At 36.5% G+C, this 21,214-nt stretch overlaps 1 long non-coding RNA gene across 1 annotated transcript in view; it reads right to left on the reverse strand.

The window, feature by feature from the left end:
• LOC125701226 (uncharacterized) overlaps window positions 1–21,214 on the reverse strand; it is an 89,207-nt gene that overhangs the window by 16,889 nt on the left and 51,104 nt on the right. The window contains exon 2 of the long non-coding RNA XR_007380174.1: window positions 12,564–12,709. This is a non-coding gene — a long non-coding RNA (uncharacterized LOC125701226). The remainder of the gene's footprint in view (window positions 1–12,563; window positions 12,710–21,214) is intronic.

Consider the following 21,214-nt stretch of genomic DNA (forward strand, 5'->3'; position numbering starts at 1 on the left):
GGACTACTCATGCACAGAAGTCTCTGTGAAATTGAATTCTCTTTTAAAATTCACTAGATAAAAAGGAGATTTATTCCCCAGCCCTCAACATTACAGTCTTATCTCCACTATGCATGAAATCCAAGGAAGCACATTGCTTTATTCGGACCAAAATTACAGCAAACTATGCTTACGTTATCACTGGGATAGTCATACAGAGTCTCACAATAAATAGTCCTAGATTCCTTATTTTAGACAAGGTGCTTTTTTAGCAAACAGCTAGGTTTAAATCCAGGTCCATAACATGAAAGCAACGCCAGAAGTAAAACATATTCTGCCTCCTTTTAATATTTTGTCATTACAGGAAATGTATGCACCTTGTCCTGAATTTCAGATCTAATTTTGTGAGCGTGTTTGAGTGCAGAGAGCTAAAAACACAGTAGACATTCTAGAGTTATTAAAAATATAACATAAAAATACAATTCTCTATAGTAAGCCATTATTTTTTACAACGAATAATTTAAATTCTGGATAAATTATACCCATAATCTAAACTACTCAATCAAGGTTATTATTCTGATAAACTGGGTGCAAGGCCAAGGTTAAAGCAGTTCATTGATCTTGTGTTCTTCTGAGCAAGCTAAAATTCACAAACAGACCTGAAGAAGCATCTGAAAGTGACACTGGAACAGGTTGCCCAATGAGGTTGTGGATACCCCCTTCTGGAAGCATTCAAGGCCAGGCTGGACAGGGCTGTGAGAAGCCTGGTCAAGTGGGAGGAGTCCCTGCCTACAAAAGGGGTTTGGAACCAGATGATCTTAAGGGTGCCTTCCAACCCAAACCATTCTATGACTTTGAGATTCTAAGTCAGCAAGAGAAACTTCTCTTTGAAAATATTTTTCATCTGAGGCAGTGCTGAATTATATCTTCCATTACACCACACAGCTGTGCTAATAACAATTCAGTGTAAGCTTCCTACACTGCTCATTTACTAGAGAGCTGCTTTTAGTGAGCATCAAGGTCTGAGCAGCAACAAAAAGGGAGCATAAGCTTCTTTTGTGTTTCAGATAATAAAACCTAGAAATTATGTACTGTGAATTTAAGTGGATTTCTAGGATATACTGAAAAGTTCTTGGAGAATAAACGAGGCATGTAGCAAGTTAGCCATTATGGTGATAGCCACTAGAACAGATACCACAGCCAGACATCAGATATTCATAGAGATAGAATTTGAAAGACAAGGCATTCATATGACATTCTTGTAGGGAAGGTGGAGTGAGATATAAAATAGTTAATTATGCAGTAATGAAGTAAAGTTTCTGTCATTCCCATGACAGCTGATGACAAAGACATTGGTGAACTTGCCTGCAATTTTCCAGAGTCATTACTCTTGTTGAAGATGTTTGCAGTGAGATAAAGCATTGCTTGGTTTGTTAATGTTTGTACAAAGTTGTCCACAAGATGAACAATGGGCAAAAAAATCAGTGCATGTATGAGTAATGTCAGACTTGTGCACTCAGTCAAGCACGTATAGGCTCCAGGCTTCTTCCTATGAGGAAATAAAAGTGTGAATAACTCCCCCAAGGAAGAACACCACAGCTAGTACTGTAGCCAGACAAGTCTTACTGCCAGAAGTATTACTCTTTTATTAGACAAAATGTGAGAAAAGGGGAGTGGAAGAGGAGATGTTCCTGGAATGTAGAAGTCCTTTTTCATGTTAGATCTCATAGTCCTTAACACTTGCCTATTTTTTTCTCCCCTAAATACTGGTTGAACTAACAAAAGATTTTACCATTTCCTACAAGAGCAGAAATATGTTACCCAAATCTCATATTCTTGGCTTATATTCTGCCACATGTCATCCCCTAAATTCTCAGTTCATATATGACCAATAAAAACTCGTTAGAATTTGGCATCTAGAATCTCTTGTAATTCTTTCTGCACTGGTTTTGATCAATGCAGCAAGGTGCTAAGGTCTTTCCTTCTCCTGTCTGCCAGGGACTACAGCACTGCATAACATCAGATCTGAGCAAAAAATTTCCTCTGGCAGAGCCCAAGCAAGACAGGCAAAAGAAGGAAACAGACGCAGTGGAATGCTTAGGGATGGGGAAGAGAGAGAGATTAGGACCTCAGGGGAAAAGGATAGGCTCAGATGTTGATTTCACTGAATAATTGTTCAGTAAAACTTTGCAAGCCGTTTGGGAACAAGACCTAAATGTAAAATAATATGGCACTCTGGAAACAAAGATTATTGTTTCAAATAGCATTTGTAACCATGCTGGAGGAGGTATTTTTCATACTAGAGTACAGGATGGATCTGCTATATATGGGTGCTGTGGGTGAGATAAGTAACATTTCTAGAGGATCCAGTAAGACTTTCACGAATGCCGTTTTATCACTACCACCATCTGTATTAGTTCCCAAAGGCTATAGTCATAGATCACATACTCAAAGTGCAAAGCGTTGCACAAAGCGCACATGACAAACCTGTGCCTGTGCCTCACACAGCTTATAACCTCCGTTTCAGATAAACTCCTTTTCTCAGCTTTAATCTGTTTTGTAGACATTTTTACAGGACTATGACAAAGGATAGAAAAAAGATACAGGGAACTTTCTGCAACAATACCAGGAGCCACGCTACTGTGGTCCAGAGCCACTGTGAAAAAGTTCACATTACGAGTTGATTGTACAATACAGCATACATAAAAATCACAGAAGCTATAGAGGGGGATGTTATACCTAGCACATCCATCAGTGACAGAGACCAGAACAAGCAGATTACTGGCAACAGCAGGATATATTGAAACATATCTCTCCTCTTTGTCACTAAGCCATATGAAGCATTTGCTGTAGAATTATTCTTACATCTTTTCTGTTGATAAGCTACTTAGCAAGGTAGAGTTGAAGCTAATCTGAGCGCTGTACGAGAAACGTGATGTGCTGTTTCACTCTGCCACTCTTTGATATTTGATCACCTCTTTTCAGGCACTTTTGGTAAATTGCAGCTGCTATCTTAAAGTGAAATCCTTTGGCCCATACAAAGGTCATAAAAAGGGCCTGAATACAGAAGAGTCTCCTGAAAGAGGGAAGATAGCACACTTTCTCTTAGTTTGCATCTGAGAGCCAGGGAAGGAATTTTGATAACTTTAAACAAATTCCTTCTCCACTGCACAATGAAGCAATAAGATTCTGCCATTCTGAAGTTAGATAAATGACTTATTAATACAATTGAATCTCCTACATTAGATCCATTCCTGAAGAATTTCATGTAAATACACCAGGCACAATTCCAATGGCCATATGACAGATATTCCACTCTGCAGCCAGTATCTTGCAATTATTTTCTCCTGTAAATCTTTTGACAGTTTAAAATAACTCAATCAGAGGTTTTCAACCACTGAGTTTATAATTTCAAGGTTTCCCTCCCCCCTCTAATCAGCAGTTTTATAACCTACTGATCTTCCTTCTAAAAGAGCTGGTGATGTTCAGTGTTTATTCCAAACCATTTAAGAAGGCAGCTGTTTATTAAAGTGCCAACAGCAATGATTGATTTCTGATGCTCATGAGTGCATCTGTTTTCTAGTTAATGACATCATTGCAAGCAAAGACATATTGCAAGCTGGGGCTCTAATATAGAACTGAAACAGCCAGGCCTTCTCTATTTAAAAAAATAAAAATAAAAAATAGCACAACAACAACAAGAAAAAGTCCACTATTTCACTCAGAAAGAAATCTAGTAATATATCAACTGTTCAAGTTACATTCATGCCAATTGGCATTCTTATATGCAACTGGCATTTCATCGGAAAGAATCTGTGGGTTAACAGTGTTTATATTAAAATCTCTAAAGATGACATCTGTTAGCTGAAATTCCAAAAGTAGTGACTGATTTATGATCTAGTAAATCACATCTGTACAGGAAAAAATAGGACTGAATGGCAGTGAAACTAACATCTGTCAACTGGCAAATACAGTCCACAATAGTGAATGAAAAATGGAAGTATTTCAGGTTAGGTTCTCCTCTTTTTTAAGGTATTTGAGATAAGGAATAAAAATGAATATACTCCAAGCTCCACTGAAATATGTTAAAGTAATGGCAGTTTAAATCTCATTTCTTAGGACCAAATTCCCAGCAGGTATGGTGGTCTTCCCAGCTCAACCTTCTCCTGCCTTCTAAGCAATGCACCATAGCCCATAGCAGCACCCAGAAAGCACTTCTGTTATCTCCTTTTGAAGTCTTTTTAAAATATAAATACTATGTAAATATAAAACATTTATATAAACATATATATATATATATATAAATCATAAAGAACGGAAATAAGCAATGCCCTTGCAATTCCTTGTATGCATCAAAAAGGGATATGGAGCTGAGTGCACTGCTGCCTACTCTTGGAAATCCATAGAAAATGCTTTATATTTCATAACAAATGTTGCTTGCTGTGCTCAGAGAGCAAGGCCATGACTCAAAAACACAAGACCATGAATAGCTTTAGCTGTCCCTCTGTAAGGATGTGTCAGGAGCCAGAGGAGTGGATTAGTCCATGAGACAAGTTCCACCTCCCACTGCTACATCCTTGGCATTGCCCATCTCAGCTTTCTGGTATTGCCAGTAGAAGCTACTTAGGTGTCAATTCCTTAAGCATATGCTTCTTTTGTTATGCATGTGGTTTGCCTTGCTCTGCAATACTGCATACTGTCAAGAGAGAACTACACAAGAGGCATAGAATCTTAAAAAAAAAAAATTTAAAATTCTGCATAATTCTGTAAAAAAAAGTTATTAAAAAAATCAGAAAAAATGCAATCACAGTTTGAGGTCTGAAATTGAGCCTGCACATTTCTTGGCTTTGCTCCTCTTCCTTGGTTCTTGACTCAAGTAATAGAAAATTCTGAGTTAGAAATATTATTCGATAGCAATGCCTCCTTTCTCGCTGTTATTTCATTATCTATGATTTTCTTTCCACTTGCATTCTTTGACAGGAGCACCAGGGAACATCTCTGCTCTCTTTACAGAAAGCAGGAGATGACCCATTCAAAGCCTAATGAGTTCCCTCATTCAGTTTTGAATCTTTAGCTTTAAGACTAACCTTAACCCTTCCCAGCCATTTTCATTCTTTTTAAAATTTATTTTCTAACTTTTCACTCATATAATAGCTCTACATCTCATACCTTCTTCCTGTTTCACTCACAAATTCAATCCAACTACAGAGTGTGTTGTTCCCTGTTTCCTCTTATCTCCTTGCATCTTGAAATAATTAGCAAAACATAGTAGAGACCATTGAGGGCACTGGAGAGGCACTTGGCTGCAATAATCTTTACCCTACAGCATGTCATTGTTAGCTTTTTCAGTTTACATTGTAAACCCCTACATCTTAACCTACAGAGACATCCTATAGCACAGTTTGATCCAAAGCTGGCAGAAGCACCAGATGCTTATGGGCACCAGAGAGTTTGGAATCAGCTCTCAATATTGCTCTGCATAATGATTTGAAATCTGTAGGCACCTTTGACAGCTCCACAATGTCATTCACAAGTAAGAGGGATAGTCAAACTCTATTTGTTCTATAGAGAGATTTTGTATAGTATTATTAATACTAAATGTAACTCACCAATGTGTAAAAACCATCATAACTCTTAGAATGAAATGCTTTCCCGTGGACCACATGCCTGACACTTGTAAGTCCGACTGCTTATTTTAGCTTTCAAATAGGCCACCAAGCCAAGGGAATTGCTTGAGAAATCTAGCTCTGTGCCTGCAGGGAATTTCAAGTCTTGAAATATTCCTTCCTATGATTATAGAGGAAACATTTGAAATGGAGGGGAAATAAATATTTTACAGTAGATTTTGATAATTCATATTATCAAATCAGTATACTCACAATGTTTGATACCATTTCATTATATTAGCTAAACAAACTTAAAGAAAACAAGCTTCTTACAGCTTTGAATACATACAAAATTTGTGTTTCTTTCGTGTGATTTTTTTAGTTGTTGCTAATTTGCCCTTAGTAAAAGACACTGGAGAAATTCTAAATGCTGACATTTTCTGCAACAGCTCAGTGCATTACGTTGCCCTTATTCCTTGGGTAAGTACTTTTCTAGGCATTCCTGATTCTGAATTTGATATCCTAAACATTTTCATTAAAATCATTCTTTTGGGCATGCATTATCACTTCAGGTAGCAAAGCAGTAAGTGAACTTCCCACTGTGACTGCATGCAGTAAGCCATCCAACACAGTCATGATACATGCAGCAATTATGCAAACTGAGCCACACCAAGGCAGACCCCTCTTATAGGTGGTTTGAGGGAACATGCTGAATGACTCATGATTGGAGAATCGTCTACCAGCAGAAATGGGACTAGCACTAATGCTGCGCTATTGAGAGATAGCTACAGTTTTAAAATCTTTAAATTTAACTCCCATCATTTACCATTGAAACTAAGATAAAAGAGCACAGGTCTGTGAGCAACACACACAACACACACACGTACAGGTTGCCATGAAGCAGGAAGTTGCTATGAGTAAGGGCATCTGCACAGGACGCTTCTGCAGAGCAGATAACAGACTTTACACTTTTTGGGTTTACTCAATGGAAGGCAGCAGAATTAAAATACCAGAGGAGCTGAAATGACTTCGGAGGACTGCAGGTACTAAGATATAGGAAATCATGTTCCATTAATTCTGTGGCTGAGAGAACAACTGAGGGTTTTCATTTATTTTTTTGTCTCATTCTCAGATGACATATGGCTTTGTTTCCTAAATACAGCTGGCATTTAAATACTATGTGAAGATTATTTTTATTATTATATTATTTCAAAGCTTAAGGGAGGATAATTTTGCTGCCCAGTTTCCTCCAATTTTGTGATGGAGAATTGCCAACTGTCCTTAAGCAGCTGACCAGGGGATCCAAACAGATGCATCCAGCATTAGCACATTATGCTCTTTAAGGGCTGTGACTTGAATAAGAGAGTAAGAATGATATACTATTTCTGCAGCTGAGCAATTATTAGTAGGTTGCTGTAGCTTTTTATTTCTTTCTTTATTTTTAATTCCTAGTAAGGAGAACATGCAAGTTCATGATGAGAAGAAAAATGTACAACAAGGTAAATGTATTAGCTTGATCCCTAAAGCACCCAGCACCATATGCACATGTTTGTGAGGGATTCTGCTTCACTGAACAACTCGAACAACACATAATTTCTCTGATTCTGTTTGATCCCTGGAGAAACACTTGCAGGTCGCTGTTTAAATGACGAGAAAATTGGTGATAAATCAATTTAATTTCAAATGTATTAATCCAAACAGAGCCCTATTTTCTGTGAGATGGCAGCATTTAGAAAAGAGCAAAAGAAAATCTCAGGAAGACAAACACTTATGTTTGATTTTAACTAGCATCCAAATTTTAAACTAGGATGATATGATGTGTCTCATTTTTCAATTCTCCAAATTTCAGCAGTGATACAGAACATGGAGGCATGATGCGTCATAAACAAATGATTTGCAATTTTTGCACAGGTAAGTACAATGGAATGCCCTTTTCTGTGTAACACTGGGATACAATGCAGCCTAATGAGTAATTGTTACTTGCAATTTCTGAGCTCCTGTATTTCTTCTGAAAAGAAATTTAAAGTCAGAGCAAAGTAAGATGTTTGCATTAGTACTATAATTTTTAACCTGCAAAAATAAAGATTTGAATTTAATGAAAGCCCACATTTTTTCTCTCTGTTCTTCCATGTTCTTCCATTCTCCTGCTCTGTTCTTTCCAAATGAAAAACAAACTCGCAATTGTGTCCTATGCTGGTACCCAAGAAGGAATCCCCACACTCCTCCTCCAACCCTTCTCTCCAAGGAACTCAATTACAGTTGTATATCTAAGTGTCTTTTGCTGACTTCACAAAACTACTACACAATTCATCACAATCCAGCTGTGTTCAAGAGAAAATTTGCTGCTTTGATATGCCTTCAGAGCTTCTCCTTTCCCTATCTTTCTCTGACTTAAGAGGAGAAGGAGTAGAATAAATTTTTCAGCTAAAATCCAATATTTGTGCATTTTGTTACTGGTAGAATATTTTCACAAGCAAATGCACTGAAGGGGCTAATCCTGCAAAGCTCTATCTCTAGTCAAGTAGAGGGAGCTTGCCAGAGATGCTCAGCATCTTGCAGACTGTACTCCAACTAACAGCACAAAACCAAAATGACTTCAAGGTCAGAGAAATGCACAGAACTTAAATCTCTGCATGTTCCAGACATCAGCTGTGCAGTGTCTATATTTCATGTTAGAAGGTGCCACATCATTCTTGTAGCATTTTTTGGAAAATACAGAAGAAAATCTCAGCAAAAATACAAAGTAAATAAGGTTCAAAGACAAGGAGCTCAGGATTCCAGTAAATACATTGTGCAACATGAAATATATATTAAAACATAGACTGTTCAGACTACATGGCTTTCTCATTAGCTGGAGGAGAAATTCTCCTCTCTTATGCTGATGCAGCTGTTACCAAGTTAATGAGTAAGGTCTGGTCCAGCTGGCTTACTGAAGCCAGATTTTTTTTTTATGCCAATATGCGACATGCTGGTACTTAGTGATGTGCATTTAATCTCTAAATACAGCAACATCTTAAAAACATTTGTAAGTGAACAAACCAACCAACCCAAAATAAAAATCCAAGCATTACTGCATGATGCACACTTGAAACCATCAGCCATCTTGTCTTCCTCAAGTCAGACACAAGAGTTCTTAAGTCTGACAGCCCTCTGCTGCCTGCCCCTTATTTTAAGTGATCAATATAGTGCTTGACACTTTTATTAAAAAAAAAAAAAAAATAAAAGAGTATGGTAAGGGAAATGCTATTGCTATGTTTCTCTAGCTCACACAAATTGTGAGAACCAATTATCATTTGTGAGATGCTGTGAATACACATTATCTGAGTAGAACTAAGGAGAAGAATGGTAATCATTCATAGCTTTCATTTTCTGGCACATTTAAAACGATTTTCTGCGTCTGAACTAAGGTGATCACACCCAAACCTGATCTCCTCCAAACCTCCTCTCTCAACATGAAAATATTACCATGCAAATTTGTAAAACAAACCAGACAAATCTGAGAGTCTTTAGTAAATATGTTGCCTGTTAGATAAGATGAATCACAAAGTTATTTTTTTGAACATTTGCATTTACAACACTGTCGTTGAATTCAAACCATTCATATTCAGATTCCCTAACATCCTTCAGATAATGTCTACCAAAGCACACTAAATACTTAAAAAGGCAAGATCTTTCTTAAAGAAATGAAGAATGCACCTACATATACATTCCTATGTATAAATTCGTACACGTTTATACTCATTCATGTATACAAAATATGTACACAGATATATGTAAATACCTAAAAACCTGAGTGTTGTAAAGAAATCAGGTATCTGTAGTAACGACATGCTGTTATTCTAATGGCACTGTGCTTTCTCATAATGGAACCATTAGTGAAACAGTTGTTTGATGTTCCATTGCATAACGATAACTTTCTGCACTGTAAGTAGACAGCTATATGGATGCATGCAGATACACTGTTTCTGCAAAAACAAACAAACCAACAACAACAACAAAAACCTAACCAAATCCATTGCAAAAAACCCTAACCAAATCCATTAGAAAAAGATCCATCATTCTATTCTTGCTTACTTTGATACAGAGTTAAAATATTTCCAGTGAACATTCAATTATGGCTTTCTTTATGCTGCAATATAATATTAATAATATATTTTTAAAAAGGAATCAGTATTGCTGGATGAGGATAGTAACATGCTATCACATTCTGGAATTCAGCATGTGCAAACTTGGTGATCCTAGAATTCTCTCTTACTCCTCAAGAAACCTGATTATCACTGGAATTATTTCTATAGGTTATAAAATAAAATTATTTCTATAGGTTCTTATCTGATAGGAGATTTGGGATTATTCACAACTGTTGTGTTGTTTTGTTGTTTTTTTTTTTTTTAATTTATTTCTTCATTTGTTAGTATTTTTCTTGCTACTTCCTCATCTATTTCTTCTTTATTCTTCAGTAAATAACACAAAATAAATACATATTTGGACAAATATTCTCGGTTGGCCAGAATGTCAAGTCCATCACTGACAGGAACTTAGAAGTTGCAGCACCAAGATCTTTCTCTCTTGCTTTTTAGCAGTAAAGTAGAAAGCCAAGATTTAAAAAAGTTTCAAAGTTCCAGATGTGAAGGCAGAGTAAGGCTCTCTGCGGTTCATTTGTATCAACATACATTAACAAAGTGTTTAAGTCTAGACTCATTTTCACTTTTCTTCACTCCAAGGGCTAATACTATCATTTTTCACAGGGAAGGAGATTCCTGCTGTTCTCAAGCCCTACTGCTGAGGAACAGATCAGCTCATTAGGCATTACGACAGCTATTCTGACATGCAAAGTGTGTCAGCATCCCTTCCTCTCATGTAGGCTTAGAACTTCTGTGACAACCAGCGACTTGTTTGGAAATATTACTACAACTATTTCAAATGTTTTATGTTCTACAGAAATTAAAGCTTGGAAATGGTGTTTACTGCAGATGGTGAAACATAAAGGGTCATGCACATGATATAACATACCATTTTTAACAAATAACAGATTTGTGTTCTGTTTTCCACTGAAATTTGTTATAAGCATTTCACTCTGGCTCTGAAATTTCTCTGTGACTTTTAAAGTAATAATTCTCCCCAAGACTAAAACTTCCAAAAACATAACACTACTTTGAAAACAAAGGCCAGTCTACTCAGATATCAGAGTAAAGATGTAAACAAGAACCTTAGAGAGAGAACAAAATCAGACTAATTGCATACAATTCATGCAATCTCACTCCAAGGAAAATAGTATTTAAATGAATTGCGATGTGCATGCTACCCCTTTCAGTCTCAAGCTAATACATCATTGGAAATGCCACTCTTCTCCCTATAATTTCTAAGTATTGCTCTTCCTAACCCACACCGTAAGTGCCAGCAGATTTTTCAGTAGCATGGCTCTTAAATTTAGTGCACTGAATACACTGATCAGCTCTTCTAGCAATGAAGAGTACTAAAACATCTCTAGTTTACACATAATAAAATACAACCAAGAGAGATCCAGTCCATGTGAGAACAGATGATGCAACCCAGCCCCAAACAGGAGACTTTCACTCTGCCATATCTCCAGGAGGCAGCAAAGAGGACAGCAAGCATCAGAACCTAAACCAGCAGCCTTTCATTGGTCATCCCCGTTGACATTACAACGCTTTCTGGATACTTTGTAGGCAACTGCCTTCTGCTACTGGAATGAAAGAAGTTCCTCTCTACTTTACATTTTGTTTTCAAGGCTGGAATAAGAGTCACATGGCACAGCAGAAAAGCAAACATTATACTAATCACTGTTAACCAATGGGCTCCTCGTGGCTACCAACGTAAAGGATTCTTACTGCACTTATTGTGCGTACTCTTTTGAAGCTATCCCAATTAATTTTCTAGCTAATAAAAGAGTGTAAAGAAGAAAATGCTTTATTAAAAAAAATTGACCAAGTGCACATGTTTCAATAAAATAAAAGGAAGTGACCATTTTGCCAAAGCAAAAACATATGCAGAGCTCTTCTAACAAAATGAAAAGTGGACACCTGACTCTGTTAGATACATCCTTACAAAGGACATTTTCACCTTGAATCCCATCTACCATCACTTTCAGTTGGATTCTGTTATTGTCTGCATACACTCAAACAGCAAAGGATGTTTTACACAGCTACAGTTTTGTAAGAGTTTGCCCTTGGCCTAGACCCACTGGAATGAACAGAAGTAGTAAACAACATGCACAAACACTGCATTTCTTTTGTGATCTGAATTTAAGATGAAATGAGTTGTTTTTTTCTTGGGTAATTACAAAACATTCTATGTTTTCAAACCTTTATGACGTACAGCAAAATATGACTTACAGCACAGAAATAATAATAAAAAGCTCTCTAAAAATTTATAGCCTCCTGCATGTTGTAAAAATGCCTTGCACATTCATTATATCACCCACTAGAAAATTATTTTCACGGTATGCTTTTAATGAATCTGGTGATGGTTTTAACACCTAGTTTGTTGGGATGCAAAAGTACTGTTTTCCCTGTTGGTATACTGGAACAACTTTTAGGCTTTTATCCATCCAGTAGTCAGAACTGTTTCAGACACAAAATTAAATACCCTACTTTTCTTATAAAGGAAAAAAATAAAATTACATTGCTTGCACATGGTGATAAATTTAAATTTCTTGAACATGGGTAATGGAAAAGAAAAAGTGAAGAAGCAGGGAAGGAAGAGTAAAGAAAAACAACAATTCACAGTACTGAATTTGGGACACAGACTCATAGGGAACGCAAATAACCACAACTGATTTTGGCCCAACTTAAAACTTCTTTATGACTGGGACAGACAGCAATAAATAGTATTTGGTCTGTAACCTGAAAAATCATAGCGTAGATCTGGCTTAGTCAATAACAACTCAAATCTAATTCTCTGAAAAGTATCTAATACAGGTATAGATATTTTCCTATCTGTATGTATGAGGGGACGTACCTCTGTCAAAAGCAATCTCTGGGTGACCTTGAGGAATGAAGAATGACACAGCGCAGAAGTGGGTCATCTCCAAGTGGTGCTGGGCTCGGTGCACTTGTGAGTGTCTGAGTAAGTGAATAGCCAGCTGCCAGCCTTGCTGAACTGAACTGGAAGAAAAGGAAAGTCAGAAGTCAGAGTGACCTCTTGCTGTATCAGTCTGACTGTGATCACAGGTGACTGCAGTAGAGTTCCCTGAGCAGCAGCCCAGCTTATCAGATTTTGTCTTTCATGCTCCCAGCATTATAAGCCTGCACTTAGGTGAGGGTCCATGCTGTTCTAGAGAGATTACCAGCATAGTGTTTACAGTTAGTGTCATAGCTTATAGATAGAGAATTCTACTGCCTAGAATAACAGTAAAAGTAGACAGAAAGTAGCAAAATAACAATGAAATATTGTGTTGATCTTTTATCTACATTTGCAAAAATTTTCAATTATTCTTCTGTGTCATGAGGAAAAAATATTAAGATGCCCAAAGGGTAACTCCTCTGCTATGCTTTTACTGCATAATGATGGATTCCAGATTAATAACTTTTCATCAGCACTAAGATCAGTTTATTTCCTTATACATTTTTCTAAAAGTCTAAACACAGAAAATAGGTACTGTAAGTATCTCTGTGGAGATTAATTGTTATTATTATTACTCAGCTCTGTCATGAAATGCAAAGATTTTCTTTGAGCTAGAACAAAAATAGATCACAAGCATTACATTTGATGTAATTTCAGCCAGGATTTTGTGATATCTCTGAATTCCACGCGGGATATGAGAGTGAGATGTTGTCTGAGACTAATTTATTGTTGAAAAGATCCCTTTATGCATCTTTGTTTTGTGTTTCTACACATTTCTTTCTTTCTTTCCTTTTTTTTCCCCCAGACCATTAAATAAAGTGGTATCAAGAACACTGCAATTCAGCTTTTCAAACAGTGCTACTCCTGGGCCCATGCACATTCTTTTGGAAATCCGTTTTAAAACAGAAAACACTTCTTGCACTATTCCCAACCAAACTAGCATAATTCAGATTCTTTGTCCAAATCAAGTTTTTTATTTCACAGGTTCATGCCAGATAAGCTCAAATATATGCAAGTCTACACTGCATATATATAGCTCACCGAAAGCAATGAGGAACTGAACTCCTGCAAGGGAACCGGCAGTAGCCTGCTTTCCTAAGGCTATCATCTCAAACAAATGATATTTCTCCCCATCAACATTATTAAAGCCATTGTGTCTTGTGATCAATTTATCACTGTCTTTCTCCCTTTCCTCATATCACACATCTTGGTCTAACCAAATTCCAAACATCAAGCATCTCTCATGAGGCAGCGCTTACTGCCTTCTTGTCTTCTCCAGCAATACACACATAATTAATAATAATAATAATAATAATAAAAAATAACTGTGCACAGCAGGATGAATTATTCATAAGTGAATATACCAGACTTCTTGACGTTATCTTCATCTTCATATATATCCAAGAAGGATGACTATGTCTCTTTCAAAGTAATTTTTCTGTTAGATAGAAAAGTAAGGTCTTCGATGTGTGCAGAGTTGGGTACAGTTAAGTGTGCATAATGCAAAATGTTACCTAAATCCCACAAAGCTTTTGCCAAAGTTGTCAGTTTCCTGTGCAAAAAGAAGCCTTTGCACATACCACCAAAGGAATTATGCATGCATATTGCACACAAACATAAATTAATTGGTAAAGCTATGTGAATTCGCACACTTTCATTTCATTCCTTTCGCAGATGTTACTTTGTCTAACAATCTACAAATGCTTTTATATAAAAGCTACTCCTATCCTTCCTTTCTGCAAAACTGCAATTTAGGAAGCTGCCTGAGTGATGTTCTTTCTGTTGCCATCATTATACCAGGATCCTTTTAATGGGATAGAAGAAAATGTTATATAATATATCCTTCCCCACACTTTAAAATACAATTATTGTCCAAAAGTGATTCTAAAATGGACTCATGGGACCGAAGTCTTAGAGGCTGTAAAGTGGCACAGATTCATTCACTTCAGCAGAACCAGAGTCTTCAGCAAAGTATCATTTCCACAGAAAACGTTTTCCCACTTACCGTCCTGAAAAACAAATTTGTGTATTAGATATCAACACACTTGTTATTGTGTCAGCAGCTATAAACAATTCCATAAACGAACACGGTTAACAATTCTATTACTGATACACAAGCCAGGCTCAGAGAGGACTACATTTCTGAGATCTGCCTCCCATATTTGCAAAACTCTGTTTTGCAAAGTCATGCATATACAGTGCTAAAGTGATATAAGTACAATGCTATAAATATAATGTAAATACAAACTGCTAAGGTGTTTTTTTTTGTTTGTTTGTTTTTTAACTTTAATGCTGAAAATGTATTTTATCATTACTGTTAGAGACTTGACTCCAGAGCATAACTGTACTTCCTGAGCTTCTATCTCCCAGTTCTCTGGACTTAAAGAGACATTTATTCCTGTCCTGAAAACCTCCTGCAAAATTCATAGTTGTCTTTCAGGAAAGACTCTAAGGGAAACATATCTCTAATAAGCAGCAATGTGAAAGTTTGTGGTAAAGAAAACGAAGATGGAGAATACACTGCGGGACACAGTCCTCTAAAAATTTAATGAAGACCTTGTTTAGATCTGCTGGCCCAGTGGATAAACCAGACTGGCAACCAGAACAAGTAACCTCATGGCAAGAGACAGCCCAAGATTACTGTGGGGCTTGTGGCTCTGATGACAACTTTGAGCTAATCTCTTTAGTCATAGTATTTAAGCAACATGAATGCCAATACCTGATAAATTAGAGCCATCTGCTTTTACTAAATGTTTCAGACTTTCACACACAGTGAGTCTCTATCTCCTCTGTAAAAGGGATATTCACAGCAATACATGTTAAGTAAAGCAAACTTTGAACTAAGTCAATATGTCTCATTGCCACAAAATGAGACCTACCTAGAGCTCTAATATCTCTAGACATCTAAGAATAGATTATCAATAGACCGTAAAAGCAGGCAGAAGTATCTGGGTCAAAATACATTTCAGGATATTTAAAACATGCTGTTGATATCCATAAGTGATAGAAGCCAGTGCAGCCCCATTCATGGCAGCAGTTCCAAGTGAAGATGAGGGCTGTATAACACTGACTGCTAACAGACAGGAGGATGTGCTATCATTTAGAAATGGAACTCAGTAACTTCCTTGGAGACCTACTTATTGCAATTATTTTTATTTCAGAGGCTCTCCTAACATGACTTACCAGAACAAAGTGTTCTGTTTATTAATAATTACTATTGTTACTATAGAAACAAGGAAAACAAACAGAAATTACCTATAATTTTTGTTCGCTGAAGTTCACATGCATGATTTTGCTACAGAAGCAAATTCCTAAGAATATTTGAAAAATATGCAATTATCTCTAAAATGTGTTATTAACCCTGAAGCAAATGGCTTTCTATTGCATTTGTTTCTTGTGACCTCTTAGCTTAATATTTCAGGAGAAGGTGACTGCAAACACTTTCATACTAAAGGAAGGGGTAAATGCTATTTGATTTGTGGTTATTTCTGCAATCTCAAATAATTAACTATCTAAACCAGACAAAGTGATAGAAGACAGAAAGATGCATAGCCCAAGTCTTGTACAGCCACAGAAAAATATGTTGCTTTGCTTTGTAAAACACTTTGCAAAGTAACTAGCAAACTGGTCACTAGCAAAGTAACAACGCAGTATGAAAAAGGACTTAGCATATTTCTATGAAAGGAGAAAGTCTGCATGAAAGCATTAAGAATTAATAATCAATATGTGATACGTCAATTTTGTCACCAGTTTGATATAACGAAATTTAGCAACCAACCCTACTTTGTTTTACTTGACCATTATCAAATCCAAGCACAACATTTTGTACAGCTCCCAAAACAGACATAAACCAGCATCACTGCCAAACAGTCTCAGATCTCCTCGTGCTGAAACATGTAAATTATAGGACATACAAATTCTAAAAATAAGAAACACAAACTGTGCTGTAAAAACAAAATTCACTAGTAATGAGAATTTGTGCTGGGGCAGTATGGATTTATATATGTAAAACCACATACGTCTGTACACAGTGCCAACAGAAAGTCCAAGATATCTTATTTGCAGCATATTTTCTTTGGCTTCAGCAATTTTTATTAAAAAATTCACTGTCTGATGGGGGAATGAACGCATAAGAAATTCAGTTTAGAATTCATCTTTAAGTGCTCTTTTTATTTTTTATTTTTTCCCCCTTCTTTGTTCTTCTAATGAGAGCATAGCATTGTCTGAGGACAGAACCAGTGAACTTCAGAGAGAAGTCATACCGTAGGAGAGCTGTCTGTGTGTTCTAACAACTTCAAAGTTTATTAAATAAAGCATTTGATGAAAACTTTTCATGGATACTTATTTGTCAGTGCAAAAAAATCCACCAAACATGCATATTAAAAAAAAAAAAAAAAAGGATTTATATTCAAGAATTCTTGTAGGGCATGGGTTAGGATGGCCTTTACATCTCCGCTGGCTAGCAGGTCAAATGCTATACTGTAGCAGCGCTGTGGACTTGTATAAAAGCTTTTTCAGCCCTATGAACAAGCTGATATAAAACATTAAATCTGACCCTGCAATTATGTTTCATTGAATAGGATTAGCACAGTTACTGCCTCTTTCAATCTTGGTTGGTGCAAACACAAATAGCACTGATAAAAATTAACGGCAACCAAGTCGTAGACAAGCTTCAGTGTTCATTTTTAACCTTGCTATTTCAGTAAATAAGTCCAGGGACAACCACATAAAGATAACGAGAAAATAGTCAATGGCACGGACGTTTTATAATGGTGCAAAACTACAAGGAAGATAGAGAAATCAGCAGAATGTTTAAGCTAATTTTATAAAGGACCCAGTGCCCAAAATTATGTTTAAAAATCTGCATGTGAACCACTTTTTTCCCCTCTCATGCAGCACAAATAAAGAAATACAAGATGTAGGTCTTTCCATCATAAAGCTCAACTTGGGTTTGTATTTTCAGATAAAGTTCAGTAAGTGTACGTGTTAGTAAATGTATGTGAAAGGAAGTTTCCCTTCACAGTGAAACATTTACCCAGAGAATCATCACCAGACCTTTGTCAGAAGAAGCCCTTCTGTGCTGCAGGGATAAAAAGCCTGACCTGTCCCAGTCAGCATCACCCCTGCTCCTGCTGAACTTAATGGAAGCATAGAGAACTCAGCAGTGCTGTCCCAAACCAGTCTTCAGCAACTGAATGGTAGTTTCACAACGACACCTAGAATGTTCCATAAAAACCAAAGTAATGCCACAGCTTCAGAGTAACCAAAGCTGGTTTTTATTCTTTAGAGAACTTGCAGCAATTAGTGATAGCCGGTCAAAATATGCACAACAAATTTACATGCACCATGAATTTTGGAATGTTTTACTTTAAAAAAGAAATAAAATCATTAACAGTTAGTTCCAATCCATAAGAATGTCTTTTTAAATTGAAACACTAGAATTAATTTTCTGGTTTGTTTATTAGCCAAACACTTCAGATATCATATCTATAAAGTGTGTGATAAATATTACAATTGTATCCAAATTAAGTCTTCCAGAATCAAAGAGGCACTGGATGTCATTCCCCTCAAAGCACAATATTTCTCTGAATGTCACTTATTTTGCTTCATGTTTGCAGTTTCTATGTCTCCTCTCCAGATGCGTAGACTGACACATAGATCTGCATAGAACAGAAATGTGGGGACCTCACTGAGGAGCAATCACTCAGTGTTACCTCAATTTTACCTGCTTTTCAATAAGATTTTTATCTGCACTCATATACTTTTATTTTATTCTAGATAACACTTCATACAGTGTCTTTAAACAGAAAGTACATGCTTTGGAAAATTGTTTCTCAAGGCACTACACCTTCAATCTCCCACATTCTGTGTTAAGGTACGCCCTTTCTACACATGGATCTGCATCATGCACATAACATTTCCTGCTTTCATATTTATCAACGCCTTCATGTTTGCAAGTTTGATCGTTTCACTTCAGGTGGTTAAGATATAGTTTAGATTTCATTAATCTAAAATTCAAAAGGTCATTAAAGCACCTTGCAGTTGTGATGAGTAAAAATCTAAAGCAGAAATTAACAGAGAACTTAAAGCTAATTAGAAAATTAGAAAAATGTCCTGTGGCTGCTGATCTATTACAAATCATTCTTGTAACTTCAAAATCAGTTGTCACCATAGGTTTGCTGGTCAATAAGCATGTTTTTTCGCACTGGAAGTGCAGCTACTGAAGTGAGTTCTGTGTTGAATTCCTGAGCTTTTTCTTTAAGGTAATTATGACAAAAAAAAAAGTAGGGGACAAATACAGTTCCTAGGATACTTTCACCATTCAGGCTGATACATATCTAGCACAAGCCAGCCCTCTGCCAGACAGGTACACTGGTACATCGTCACTTAGCATGAAATTAATCATCTTGACAAGTTAAAACATCTTCCCCTCGTGAACAGGGGCAGTATCACCATGTATGGCCTATTGCCAGTCCAAAAATGACTTAGCCCCCAAAAGACCACATCTTCCTTCTGTCACGTCTTCAAGCCTGAGTAGGAAACAAAGGCCCTAAGTTACAGTTTATGCAAACCAGTAGACTTTATGCAGACCAGGTAGGCTATTTCTCAGAGTACTTTTCAACTTAAATGAGCGTAAATAAATTTAAATCATGACTATTGTGTAACTTGAGAGTTCCAAGTTATTATATTATCTGTCTTATGCACTGTGTTTTATCCATGTCAGTGAAAATGCACAGGGAGCCAACAACTCCTGCTATAACTGATGGGAATTGTAGGTACAAACACAAACCAGTTTTACTCTTTAATATATACAACATATGGGTAGGTCAGGAAAATTACTTGTCACTGTTCTGTGGGTAGATTTCTGAGAGCAGTTTTGTTCTTCAGTGTTGCAAGCTTTGAAAATGTTATGATGTTATTGCTTCTTTGTCAACTGCCTTGATTAAGATCAAAGGTCAAGGCTTGCATTGTTCCCCAAACATTGCTTTGCTACTGTTATTTTTAAAGAATTACATAGATCTGTACTGAAATGCTTAAGAAATGGTAAGCCTTGACTTCATTCTTTCTAGTACTAAGAAAAATCAGGAATAGAACAGCGAAACAATTAAGCTTGTGGAAAAGAGAAAAAACTCCAACCCACACGTTTTTTTCCTCCCGTTGTTTCTCTACTTTGTTATTTTCAAAGGGTCTAAAAAGATATTGATAGAAAGATGCAACTTGTTTCAAACTGTTTTCATTGTCATATATTCTTTCAGTGCTCTCGCTTTTTAGGCCAAAGATGTCCAGAGTAGTTCTGTCTTCAATGCCCTTTTTACTTATCATATAGCTCCACAAGGGAGCTATTATATGCAGTGGATAATTAAGCATCTTTGCTGATGGTGGTCTATGGCAAGATACTTACAGTACTGGACTTATTTTCTGAACAACTTTGTCATTCTCTAATTAGAATCTGGCCTTAAGGTCTTCTTAGAAATATTATCCTGAACTCATCTTATTATGCAAAACTTTTCTGTGTGTTTTCTGCCATCATACAGCAGCTAATTGCTGATATATATATATACTTGTCAAAAGAAGCTTTCCCTTAAGTGAGCTGTCCTCTTTTCCTAAAAGAAAAGTTGAAATTTCTTGCAGTGAGTACAACAGAGAGGGGTTTTTTCTTTGTTTGTTGTTGTTGTTTGTGTGTGTGTTTGTGAAATGGAGCAATATTTTGTTGCTATTGCAGAGGATATAAACTTAATCCAGACAGTGTTGCATATGAGAATTCCACGTACAACTAGGCAGGAGCCACTGGAAATCGAAGTTTCTGCAGTCAAGTTGATGTACGCTATGAAATGCAAGGTCACTCCAAGGTGGAATCACCACTTTGGATATAGGGAACAAAATTCAATGAACTGGAGCAAGTTTTAGAGCTTAATAATATGAAAATTGTATTCAGTTGTACTTCATATACACTAATTTTCCCTGTAAAGCTGAAGCACTACTTAACTATTCACAATCAAACACACAATAAAAGGTTTTTCTAGATTCTAGTCAGACTGTTCTGACTCTGCTCTGCAGAGTAATTAGTTTTTCTTCTGAAAGCCAATTTGTCCACCCTGGGTGAATCACTTCTTGCCTCTGCCTTGTGTTTTATTAGTTTTTAACCTACGTTTTTTGAGATAAAATTACCATCCTGTCATCTTTCAAACACTTTGGACAATTTAAATATTCAACCCAGGGTAGCATTGAATCCAAATTCATGGCAGAGTTAAGATTCATAAAATTACCTCAGGATTACCAAGTATGAAGTTCATAATCAAGCAGCCTTTACCAAACTTGAACAGAAAACATAAACACAAAATCACAACTCAGGAAGATGAAAAAAGAAGCAAGTCAGGTATCATCTCAACTTCACCACAATGCAGTGTTTCTGTTCTGCTCTATAAAAACAGAAAAGTCAAGAGAATATGAAGAAAAATCATCACTAACATGTTTATATACTTCACAAACTTCGATACTTTGAGAACTGCAGCTCTGCAAACAATCTGCCTATGATTGAGAAAACA

This window comes from Lagopus muta, chromosome 16 (genome assembly GCF_023343835.1).
Source record: "Lagopus muta isolate bLagMut1 chromosome 16, bLagMut1 primary, whole genome shotgun sequence".
In the NCBI taxonomy this organism is placed as follows: Eukaryota; Metazoa; Chordata; class Aves; order Galliformes; family Phasianidae; genus Lagopus; species Lagopus muta.